Source organism: Vipera berus (genome assembly GCF_964194415.1).
Source record: "Vipera berus genome assembly, chromosome: 6".
NCBI lineage: Eukaryota > Metazoa > Chordata > Lepidosauria > Squamata > Viperidae > Vipera > Vipera berus.
The window spans coordinates 74,873,773-74,886,023 of NC_138208.1; the positions used below are offsets into that span (position 1 = coordinate 74,873,773).

General features: G+C 44.6%; 1 protein-coding gene across 1 annotated transcript in view; it reads right to left on the reverse strand.

Annotated features, from left to right (window-relative positions):
• RESF1 (retroelement silencing factor 1) overlaps positions 1–11,988 on the reverse strand; it is a 36,411-nt gene extending 24,423 nt beyond the window's left edge. Inside the window, exons 1-2 of the mRNA XM_081330766.1 lie at positions 11,686–11,988; positions 10,973–11,149 (exon numbers count right to left, since the gene is read on the reverse strand). The gene's annotated coding sequence lies outside the window, so the exon portion shown is untranslated. The remainder of the gene's footprint in view (positions 1–10,972; positions 11,150–11,685) is intronic.
• Positions 11,989–12,251: the final 263 nt, after the last annotated feature.

The following is a 12,251-nucleotide window of genomic DNA, read 5'->3' on the forward strand; positions in this document are numbered from 1 at the left end:
TCATTAACAATAGGGGATGAGGTATTACCCCCCATTGATAGGGCTCGCAACTTGGGAGTCCTCCTGGATTCACAGCTCAGTTTGGAAGATCATATAGGAGCCGTGACCAGGGGGGCTTTTGCCCAGATTCGCCTGGTGAGCCAGTTGCATCCCTATCTGGACCGAGATGCTCTACGTACAGTCACTCATGCGCTCGTGACCTCCTGGTTAGACTACTGCAATGCCCTCTACATGGGGCTGCCCTTGAGGACCACCCGAAGGCTTCAACTGGTGCAGAATTCAGCTGCGCGAGTTTTGATGGGAGCTTCCCGATACTCCCGTGTAACACCTTTTCTCCGTGAGCTGCATTGGCTTCCGGTTGCCCTCCGGGTGAGATTCAAGGTGCTGGTAATGACCTATAAAGCCCTAAATGGCTTGGGTCCGGACTATCTAAGGGAACACCTGCTGCCGGCATCATCTTCCCATCGTCCGGTGCGCCCCCACAGGGAGGGCCTTCTCAGGGTACCGCCGGTTAATGAATGCCGGCGGGTTATTCCCAGGGGAAGGGCGTTCTCTGTGGGTGCGCCTGCCCTATGGAACCAACTACCCACAGAACTTAGGACTGCCCCCGACCTTCGCTCATTTCGCTGGGACCTGAAAACTTGGCTCTTCGATCTGTTTGGTCCAGACTGTGGGGTTGTTAATTTAACTGGGTTTTAGATTTACTCTTGGGGCTTGAATTTAATTTAATTGTTTTATTTGTTTTTAATTTTTCGTATTCATGGTTTTAACTGCCCTATAAACCGCCCTGAGTCCTACGGGAATAGGGCGGTATACAAATCCAATGAAATAAATAAATAAATAAATTTTCCCTTAAAAAGTCTAGAATCAAGAATACGCTTTACTTCATAGTGAGTCTGTCCTGCCACCACGAGGGGCCCGGGTGCCTTCTTAGGGGGAGGTCTTAAGGTGGAACCTTAAGCTTTCAACAGGCTACAATGGAAAACAGGGTGAACTTTTCCTAAGAGCCTAGGAAGTTTTAATTTCACCAAGACCGGGTTAATGATCTTTACAATGAGGAAGGGTCCTAAGTACTTCAGTCCTAACTTCTTACTAGGTAACTTAAGCCGTTAAGCAGATAAACCTTTTCCCCAACTTGGAATGTTCGAGGAGCCCTTTTTTTATCTGCCTGTTTTTTGTATGTCTTGAAAGCCTTTTTCAAAGCAGTTGTCATGGTTTTCCAAACTTCCTCCCACCCCCTCACCCATTGATCAAGTCTGGGAAGTGGAGGGTGCTTGGGGGTATTCGGGTATTGGGCTGAACTCTTTTCCTGTGGCCACTTTAAAAGGCGTGAAGATGGTGCTGCTGTGAACAGTTATTGTAAGCCACCTCTATGAAAGGGAGGTCAGTCCAGTTCGTTTGTTGATAATCCACATAGCATCAGAGATACTGCTCCACCATTGAGTTCGCAGATTCAGCCACCACATTGGTAGACAGGTGAAAAGCCGATGACAGTCCTTGAGATGAGCAATTAATTTAAGAAAACTCCTCCAAACCCTAGCTGTGAACTGTACCCTCATCAAAGATTATTCGTTTAGGTGTGCCATGCAGCCTGTAGATGTTTCAGGAACATTTTGGTTAGTTGTTGGGCAGACAGGAGCCCTTTGCAGGCAATGAAGTGAGCCTGCTTTGAGAACAGATCTATCCAGATTCCCCTACTTTCAGGTAGATCTATTATAAAATCCATAGCAATTTCTTCCCATGGTTGAGAAGGGTCTGCCACCGGCTGCAATAACTCAGGGGGATTACCCGGAATTCTTTTCATGGTGGCATATACAACACAATTCCGGACATCGTTTTCCACGTCCCGTTTCAATCCCGACTACCAGAATTAACAGCGGATGAGGTGTTGTGTTTTTAAATATCCAAAGTGCCCAGCCTGTTTTACGTCATAGCCGTGTCAGAGCGCGTTAAGGCAGAGTTTTCCCCCTTTGTAAGCCAAACCACCCCTGCATGTCAGAGAGGTTTGATTGTCTTTGAACCATTGGTCGGTGAGGAGCTTGTTTTATTTTCTTTGCCCCAGGGTCATTGGGTACTTGTTTTGGGTACAATTTGCGGGGATTCTTTAGTGCTTCTAGGTTTTTATGATCAGTCCACTTTATTCCCTTCCAGTCAGTGTTGCCAGTTTAATAGAGCCCAGCAGATTGCGAAAGCTTCCTTTTCCCACACAGCCCACCTCCTCTCGCAGTGAATTTTTTCGAGGTGTAGGCACAGGGTTGTAGGGTCCCACTCTGGTTCTTTTGCAATAGCATAGCTCTGACAGCCACGTCGCTGACATCGGCTTGAATCACAAAGAGCTCCCCTGGGCAAGGATGCTTTAAGACTGGTTCAACCGTGAATAGTCTTTTTAAATTTTCAAAAGCGGTTTGACAGTTCATAGTCCATGCTAGTGGTTGGCCCGGACATGGCCTTCCTCCCTCTTTGCCTGTTTTTAGTAATTCCGTAAGAGACAGGGCAACTTCAGCAAAGGAGGGGATGAATTGACGGTAGAAGTTGGCAAATCCCAGAAAGCTCTGGAGCTGTTTGTGAGTTTTGGGGGGCTGCCATTCAATTATGACTTCCACTTTGGTTGGGTCCATTTCAATGCCCTCGCTGGAAATTCTGTAGCCAAGATACAGAAGCTGGATCTGGTGAAACTCACACTTTGATAGCTTAACATAAAGTTTGGTGTTCAACAGTTTCTTTAGCACTTCTCTCACTAGTATTTTTATTTTTATTTATTTTTATTTTAATTCCATTTATATCCCGCCCTTCTCCGAAGACTCAGGGCGGCTTACAAGCTTAGCAGTATTACATGGTCAGCCATATTTGTGCTGTATATTAGGATGTCATCAAGATACACCAAAACCCCTTTGTAAAAATGGTCATGTAGTACCTGATTAATCAGCTGCATGAAGACATCTGGAGCCCCTGGCAGCTCCCCATGGGACAGTTAAAAGCAGTCTTCCACTCATCTCCCTCCTTTATCCTCACCCGGTAATAAGCCTCTCTCAAGTCCAACTTAGTGAAGACCCTCCCCTTTGCCAGGTTGGTCAGTAAGTCCTTCAGGAGGGGGAGGGGGTATTTGTTTTCCACGCTCACCGCGTTCAGATCTTTATAATCTATGCAAAGATGAAACAACCCGTCTTTTTTTTTAATAACATCGGGACTCCCACAGCAGACTTAGCCCATTCGATAAATCCCCTCACTAAGTTTTTGTCCACATACTGCTGCATCTCCTCCATCTCAAGGGAATTTGGCTCCCGGTAACAGTTTGATAGAGCAATCATCGGGTCGGTGGGGAGGCAGGGTGGGGAGGCAGGGTGTCACATTCTTTCTCACTAAACGCCTCTGCTAGGTCCTGGTATTCACTGGGGATGAGTGGGTCGCCTGGTTGAGACAAGGCAGCCATGTGCACTAGCTCATCGGGTGGGTTAAAATCTCCTGTAACGTTTGAGTTAACCGGGGGGGGCTTGGGTCCTATAGGTAACCCCACAGTCTTCATTCCCTTCTCCCACCAGATAAACAGCTTCCATTTGTCTAACCAGGCTAGTCCTAGGATCACAGCCTCAGTCATTTTCAGAGCCACCATGAAACAAATGAACTCCCAGTGCTATTTCTAAGCGTAGGGGTTCAGTCAATTGTGTGACTAAAAAGTTCCTCCCATTAGGGAGCCATTGGCTTGCTCAAACCTCACAAGTTTGGAGAGCAGCCTTGCTTGTATGCCCATTTTCAGGACAAGTGACAAACTAATAACGCACCAGGAGCATCCGGAGTCGACTAGTACTTTTAGATCTACCTGTGCCCCCGTCTTAGGGATTATGGGTTTGGCAGATAGTGAAATGTCGACTCACCATCGGGTCGTTCTCTCCTTCATCGTCACTGTTGGAGGAGGGTAGAGCGCGCGGCGGCAGGTCCGGCTTGGGTCTCGGCACTCTCCTGCGTGGCACTCTCCTGCGTGGGGGACGTGACTTGAGCAACAGGTTTCTGCGCAATCCAGTTGTATTTCTCTTTCGTCGGCTGCTGGGCTGGTTTCTTTCTCATTACTAAAGGTAAAGGTAAAGGCTCCCCCACACATGCATGCTAGTCGTTTCCGACTCTAGGGGCCGGTGCTCATCTCCGTTTCAAAGCCAAAGAACCAGCGCTTGTCCGAGGACGTCTCCGTGGTCATGTGACCGGCATGACTAGACGCCAAAGGCGCACAGAATGGTTACCTTCCCACCGTAGTGGTCCCTATTTTTCTACTTGCATTTTTATGTGCTTTCGAACTGCTAGGTTGGCAGGAGCTGGGACGAGTAACAGGTGCTCACTCTGTTATGCGGCACTCGGGATTTGACCTGCCAAACTGCCGACCTTCTGATCGACAACCTCAGCATCCTAACCCACTGAGCTACAGTCCCAGTCTATTCTGCTGCTGAGGGTAAGGGACTGGACAACTCGCTGCTCGATGTCCCTGTTGTCCACATCTGAAACACTTGATCGGTGGGTCAGCAGGTGGCCTGGAATTTTCAGTAGCCGCAGTGTTAATCTGGAGTTTGGCTGTCCTGGCGATGGCTTGCGCTCTTATCATGTCAGCGGCGATCTGGGCTTTTGGAGGGGTGACAACTGAAGCTGTCTCTCCCCATGGGACTGGAGGCCATGGTCAGTGGCTTCGAGGACAGGGAGGCTGCCTGATCTGCACAGATGGGACTGGGGGTTTCCTTGGCAGGAGTTGGTGGCTGCTTCACCGATCATCATGGGGAATGGGAAGGCTGTTCTTCACTTTTCATCTCTAGCTCCTCAAATCTTTCCACCAACTTCTCCACTGATTGACTACGGGCTGTGGACAGGTATTTCCACTCACCCAAGTCCTCAGTGGTAGATGATTTTGTGGTTCTCCACTGGTCTGGGGAACATGACGTGTGGGAATACCCTCTTTGCAGCTCAACCTCATCTGCCTTCGAAGCACTTGTGTGGCAAGGCCGTCTCAAGATGTCTGGAGTCTTTACAGGGTAGGGTCCATTCCAATGACCAGATCAGCTGTCCTCGTGGCTTGGGCCTTGCCCCCAACTGAGAGGCCTGAAAAAGTTCCTTCTCCACTGGCATGCTGGCTTGTGCCCCCCCCCTAGGGTAGCAGCCGTTGCTGGGGTGCTGGTTTCAGGCATTCCTTCCTTCTCCATGCTGAGATCTTCCCCGAATCTGTCAGTCTATCCCTCAATTCTAGGGACAGCCACTGGGGCTTGGGACCCCAAGTTAGTTAGGTAAAAATTGGAGTTTTTGGCTTAATATCATGGTTCCAACAGATGAAATTCTTCAAAAGAACTTCGAGGCATTGTTTTCCTTAAAGAATCTTTTATTCGAGAAACAAAGTATCAGCACTACATAGTTGAAGCCAAAAACTGAATTCCCCTCCCCTGGGCACAAAGTAGCAAAGCACAATTCCCTTTCCAATTAACAGTCATAAATCACATTCCCCAATTAGCTTGAAGCATGGGCTTTCTCCAGATTCAGATTCATCCATAGTTTCATTCCATACAGCAATAACCTTGTGAACTCTCAGGCTTCCTCCTTCCATTACGTATTCAAGATGAACAGTATTTAATATTTTATTGTTATGTATATGTAGGGGTGTGGGTCTATACATATATTGTATATAGTATGTTTTACGTGTGTGTATGTATGTGTTTCACTTTGAGAACGGGCAACTAAATTTCATTTTTGATGTGTGCCGTTGTACCCACAGTAAAAAATGACAATAAAGATTATCTTATCTATCTCATCTTATCTGGGCAGAAATTGGGAAAATTCTCGCAATACCGTCTTGTCTGATCACAGAATTTAGAATAGACCTTGGTCAAAATCAAGGATCTACTCTTAATACTTGTGAGAATTTCCCAAACCAAATCAGGTCCCCATCTTGTTGAGATCTCATAAAAAATCCCAGGTATAGGCCCTATTCTTATTAAGACAAGTGCTGTCCCCTCTCCAGGAATAAAAGTGTGTTCAGAACTAGCTGTAATGCCCCCAGGTTTACCTCATGAATAAGCCGTGTTATTATTTTGATAGAAACAAAATCCTTGCGCCAAATCATTTGGTATGTGGGCTCTCCATCATATTAGACTTTAGCCAAACTGTTCAGCAATCAGTGCAGCATTATCCATGGTAGGCAGATAGAATTCCAGAATTCTCCAACAATACATTTGAAATCATCTTCACTTGGTCAAGGAAACTATTGACCAGCTGATAGGTGGTACGCCATAGTAACTCCAGTCTTTCTTACTTGGCTGGTAAAGCAACTCCTTACCTGCCTTAGTTCCAGCCAATTTTCTAGTGAGCAAGGTGAACTTCCTATGGATAACAGCAACTCTCCCTCCAACCTTGGGATCATACTGCACTGAAAATCAGATATATAGTAGCCTTAAACACATTTGAGAAAGGTAAAAATCATTCAGGGAAAATGCAGCTTTTATCAAGATGGCTACCTATTTGTGGGACATTATCTGAGGAAACACCTTTTTCTCCATGTTTCCACGCAGTCGTAAAGAATAGAAACTCTGACTAGAGTCTTCCATACTGAGAAACAGCTGGTGGCTGTTTAGGAGCAGGATTGCTCCATGGAGGCTGCTAGTTATGTAATATCTACCCCAAAGATTTTACATGTTATCAGTATATTACAAATATGATATATGTTATATGTTAGAATAAGTCATGAGTATACTGGACTTGTAGTATAGTCATATATATCCTTTGCGTGAATCCACTGGGAAACTCATATTGCTAGAATGTGTGTACTATCCTGAATGTGTGTATGAGTGATTTATCACTGATAACACCTGGAACATTAGTGGGTGCAAGGAATACAATGGATTGCATTTTTCATGGGGTCATAGAACAGGAAGTAAACGTGTGAAGTTCCTAATATGTCACATGAATTTAGAGTAAACAAGTTGGGTATAAGAAGACTGGAATGAACCCAAACCCCTGAAATGTGAGATGATCCTTGTTAGAGCAGGGGTCACCCTGAATCTGCTTCCCAGCCCAGTCTAACAGTCTGATCACCTGTACTGAAAGTGTACATGAGTATTGTGTGAATGTGTAGCCTAGTTGGGCAACAATACCTACAGCAACATGAGTACTATTTTGGGAGGTGCCTTAGAAGAACTTTTGTTTAGAAATGTTGCACATACCACTCAAGTTATTATTGTATGGAAAACAGGAGGATCAGTACTATATATGTTGTCTTGAATTCCTGAACACAAAGTAAGATATAAATCTAAGAAACAGATTGAGAAGTAAAACAAATTCTATAAACAGTTCCAGGGTGCTATTAAAATCAAACAGTACCTGTGTGTCTCCCTACAGCATTCTAAATTGAAATGCAAACTATATATCCTAAGATAGTAACCCAACAAATATTGAATCATCTGATTTTATATTCAGTAGTTCTGGTGGATTGTTTTTAAGACTCCAAAAATAAATTACTGTATGTATCACAAAAGGAGAAACAAAACAAATCCTGGAGAAATATGTTAAACTTAACCTGAAAATTACATGACAGGTTGTATATTGTAAAGCAGATTACTAGTATTCAATAGTTTTAACATTAGTCCATATAAAAGCAGACACTTGAGAAACTATCACTGTAGAGCATCTAACTGAACACTTTATAATTTAATAAAGTGAGAAAATGAAATTGGTTCTAAGAATATAATCCTTGGCATTCCTATAAACGGAGGAACAATTATAATTAGCACCTGAAGGCTGCAATCATACATACCACTAGGGAGTAGGTCCCAGTGAAGTCAGTTGGACTGACTTTCAAGAAAACATGCAGAGGTCTGTGCCGCGCACCTGAAATTTTACACATATTTACTTTAAAGTAACTCCCATTAAAAGCAGCAAAGCTTATTTTAAAACACTGATGCAGAGGACTGGGATGAAACATTCAAAGTATACATATTTATCATCTAAATATGGCTTTAGATCCCTAGCACACACTCAAAATTCAAAAATTTCAGGACCAATGTTATGATTTTTTAAAAAAATGAATTTTACTTGTTTCTACTAGTTTCCTGCATATTTGAGTAACAGTGATATAAAAGGAAATTAGTTATGGAGCACAAAGACCAAACAAGGCAACGAAAGCCTTCTAAACATGAATGTTTGTTATACATGTAAAATTACAGGTACAGTACAGGCTGTTATGACCTTACTTTCAATTCATGTTCACAGTTAGGAGGAAACAAAGTAGTAAGATGATAGAGGAGTCACATCTGTGAGAGCGACACTATCAGGTCTCCAGAGAAATATCAGCAATAATTCAACATCATCTAGGATATTTTTGATGCTAAAATGTTTTGATTATCCAGATTCTCAGTGCCCTCCTAAGTCAAACAGATTCTCACAAAATATAGTAGAAGCTATGTGTTCAGCTTTAAGGCTTTTCCAAATTGGTGGGGGGTTTTCAGAACCACACCTCCTGTCAACCACGGGTAGCACAAACATTTTATATGCATCTGGAGGGCACCAGTTGGGTAGGTTGCTATAGACCCGTAAAGGAAAATAAGGAAATGTCAAGGGCAGGAAAAATCACAGCTACAATTATTTCTACACCAGTCATCACTGCTGGACTATGATGAAGACACAGGAGAAGATAGAACCAGGTCAAACTGCTAAATAAGATTCAAAATTTATTTTTCTAACATTGCGTGTTATATGAGGTAACTGGATCTGACTGCAAATATCTGGACCATGGTAGTTCTACAAGTTATTGCCAATAGTCAATTATTTCTTTACTAAACTTCAATGAGTGGTTGAATAAATCTGAAGGTTCACTTATTATGATATGGTTATCATTAAATTAATTATAAGGGTGGGCAACCCAATAAAATGATTATTTCCCTAGAAATTTATAATTTTAGAGACCTGGATGTCCAAAAAAACCCAGATATCCAACAATCAAAGATTATTGAGGACACTGAATTATCTCACAGTATATATCAACTATAATTTGAGATAAGAGTCTAGGCTGATTCCTTGAAAGCATTAACAATGCAGACACTAAGATTCAGTGTGACATCTTATTACGTTTTGCTAAAGGATACATACTCTATCTACTATATCACATCAGTAACATCTGCAGAGGAGGAACATATTAAAATTTGCAGGATGGTGGGCACAGTGATTGAATCCTTACCCCTTTCATACATGAGTTGATATTGCACAGGTGTACAAAGTTGGCAGTGCTTCTACCATACCATGATATCCACCACCTTGCATAGTTTGACTTTGATAGAGAATCTGAGTGAAGGGTCTTCGCAAAGTCCCAAACTTTAAGAAGAAATAGCTAGCTTAGCTGCAGAAATAATTAGAATACCTGCTGTTCCAAGAACCTATAGCATAACCACAAGAACTCGCATACAAGGCAACTGATCGTGTTTAATGATATTAAATATTAACTGACACACTTTGCATATATCATCTGCTAATTATAATGCACGTGTGACACATGATTTAGTATATTTAGGGAGGGTCTGAGGAAACATAAAAGGCGATCAGAAATAGTGTAACCTCACAGTACAGCAGCCAATGGGGAATGAGGAGGGATATGGCAGCTGGGGCAGGGATGTATTAAAAAAAGGGAATAGTTTGCATTGGAACTTTGGAGAGAAGCAAGCTATGATAGCTTCTCCCCATTTGTTGCAAATGAAACAAAGATCTTCACTGTGTCCTGGGTGGTTATTGGTCAGGTGAGTTTGCCACTGATTGTGAAGGAAAGTGGCCAGGAGCACATAACAACTTCCTGAGGGAAAGCTTATGAAAACACACTTTTTCTCTTTCCACAGTAATTACATTCACCGGATCAAAAAAAAAAATTATTCGTAAAATTTATTGGCCACCTATGTTACCTCAGGGCAACTGTAAATCTACATGTGATTCATTGTTTACTAAGTATAAGATTACAGCTCACCAAGCAAGTTTATTAAAATAAAACACATAAGAAAAATGCTGTCTTTTAAAATAAAAATTCATATTCAAATTATCAAGTTTCTGAATCAGGTGGTCAATCCAACTGATATTTAATTTAGTAGATGGAACAATAAAGTGTACAATGGGCCAGAACACACAGTTGTAGTTGAACAGTGGTTCAACTACGATTGGTTGGCGAGCACTGGCTCATGCATGAGGCAATCTATGCTATGATTGGTTGCTGTGGGGGTAAAGGGGGAGTTTCCCCCTTTTCAGCCTTTTTATTCTGTGTGCTCAGTATGCTGTTTAGATTTACCGCACGATGTTCCTGACTATCTTGTCTACTGTAAATATAAATGTTAAATAAATTTATTTATATAAAACTACAGGTTTGTGTCAGTGTCTATTACTTCATTTGGACACTTGCTGCGCAATTCTCTGACAGATTCTCTATCCAGCAAAGCAAAGATGCTTACTCAGGAATACCTCCCTTTATGATTTCATGGGATCCAGGCTGTTGGTCCCCATTTTTTTGAATGAAGCCTTCCAATAACTTTTGCTAATTTTGCCTTGACCTTCATCATTGGGGGGGGAGAGAAGAGGGCATTCAGAGCCTTCCTCATCTTAGGTTTTATCCAAGTAGCTTCAAAACCATTTCATCTTCCATAACTATCCATTCATTACTTTGCATAACGGGTCTTAGATGTATATTTAAACAAGATCCACGGTGGTCAACCCATACATAATCTGTTCTTTCAATTTTTTTTAAACATCCTACTATATGCCTATGTTTCTTAAGCTGCAAAGGCACCACATTCACATAACTTCATATTCCATTCCACTTCCTAATCCTGCAGATATACTAGGGCTGCAGGTACTCCATCTCTTGGCCACCAAGGGACACCAGGAGGGGGAAAACTTTTAAGCAAGTGATAGGAAAAGAGTAAAACTGACAGGATACCGATATATAGAGGGGCTTCAGGAGCCCAGTGGAAACGCCACTCACTTTCTACCCATTCTCCAAAGCAGCACCAAATTTCAGAGGCACATCATTTCCAAGGCACCAGTAATCCTCCAGCTGGGGGGGGGGGGTGTCTCGATGGTCTGCAGGCTTCTGCTCCAGGCAAAGCCAGAGGCCCCTTGGCCCAAGCCTCAAATTCTCTCCACAGCACTCTCTCCACAACTGCGAGTGCAAAAAGAAACAAAGAGAAAGAGAGAGAGAGAGAGAGGGTTCAATTAGTATAAACTCTTCTTCTTGTGGAGATAAGCGAAATCAGCATCCAGGACTCCGAATCCCTTGTTTGGATAGAGCCTTCAATGGCCGGGAAGTTAAGAAGCAGCAGAAAAGCCAGGAAGGAAAGGAGGGAGAGAGTGAGGGGGGGAAAAAATCCGCTTGGGCTTCCTTCGCCTGAATTGCTTTTTTTTCCCCTTCTGCTATTCCCACGCCTGACTTGCTGTTCCGCACCAGGGACGGAGCAGCCCCGCTAAGGGACGGCCAGGGGAGGGCCAGCAAGCCGTCAGAGAAAAGAGAGAAACTCCAACAGCTATGCGCCTCCTTTCCCGCTCGCTGCAATTAAAAGCGTTAAGAGTGGAGAAGCGGGCCTTTCCCTCATTCCTTTTCGGGTTTTTTGGACCCCAGGCTCTTTCCTTTCTCCCGCCCGCTTCCCACAACCCGCCTCTGGGTTCCTTTGAAGCTCGCCGGCTTGAGGTGCCACCTACCCTCCTGGCCAAGCGGGGCTCCAACGCCGCGGAGCAGAGGGCGCGCTCCGGCACGGCCAGCCAATCCGGAGGCCAAAGTTTCCAACACAGGACTGCGGGGAGTCCCTCCCGAGGCTGGTTCCTCTCTCGGGGAGGAAGAGGACGGGGCGGCGAGAGTCACTTCCAAAGGGCGAGCGCGCCGCTTCAGCCTAGCGCCGCGACGGGGAAGCCTCGCGCCTCTGTCTTGGCGACCGAGGAAAGGAGCAGGAGCGGGGCGGGGAAGGAGGCGCGGCTTCCTGCGAAGGGTCCCCTTCTCAGCGTTGCAGCCGCCGCTCCTGAAGCGCTGAGGTTCGGCCCCGAAAAGCTCGCCTTCTTCTCTCCGCCCCCGCTTCACGTGGGACCGCCCACGAGGCCAGGGAGGAGAAAAACAAGCCGCCTCAGGGAGGCTGAGGCGCTGGCGGCGGGTGGACGCTGGCCTTCTGCAGCGCTCCGCTAGCGCTCTCTGCTGACTCGACCGCGCATTCCTCCTCACTCCCTGCGATTTGAGAAGGGGCGGCGAAAAGACGCGCGCCGCCCCGATGCTAAGC